This window comes from Penaeus monodon, chromosome 23 (genome assembly GCF_015228065.2).
Source record: "Penaeus monodon isolate SGIC_2016 chromosome 23, NSTDA_Pmon_1, whole genome shotgun sequence".
NCBI lineage: Eukaryota > Metazoa > Arthropoda > Malacostraca > Decapoda > Penaeidae > Penaeus > Penaeus monodon.
In genome coordinates, this window is record NC_051408.1 from 8,943,455 (window position 1) to 8,943,674 (window position 220).

At 36.4% G+C, this 220-nt stretch overlaps 1 protein-coding gene across 3 annotated transcripts in view; it reads right to left on the minus strand.

Annotated features, from left to right (window-relative positions):
- Positions 1-220, minus strand: part of LOC119587785 (angiomotin-like protein 1) — a gene marked incomplete at its 3' end in the record, with an annotated part of 21,952 nt that overhangs the window by 12,762 nt on the left and 8,970 nt on the right.

Below are 220 nucleotides of genomic sequence, written 5' to 3' on the forward strand. Positions count from 1 at the left end.
CCATATAGTGTTCTGGCCAAGACACATGACATCAAAGAAACAAAACAGAATGGAAGAGACAAAAGAGTGAAACATACACAGGGCTGGGTCTATGACTACATAAGTTGATAGCATAGAGGCCCTATGAAAGAGGAATTGAATCTCTCTCTAATTACAGAATATAATTACTATGCCAGTGGCAATGGAAATTAAGAGTGCAATATTCATTTAATATCTCATG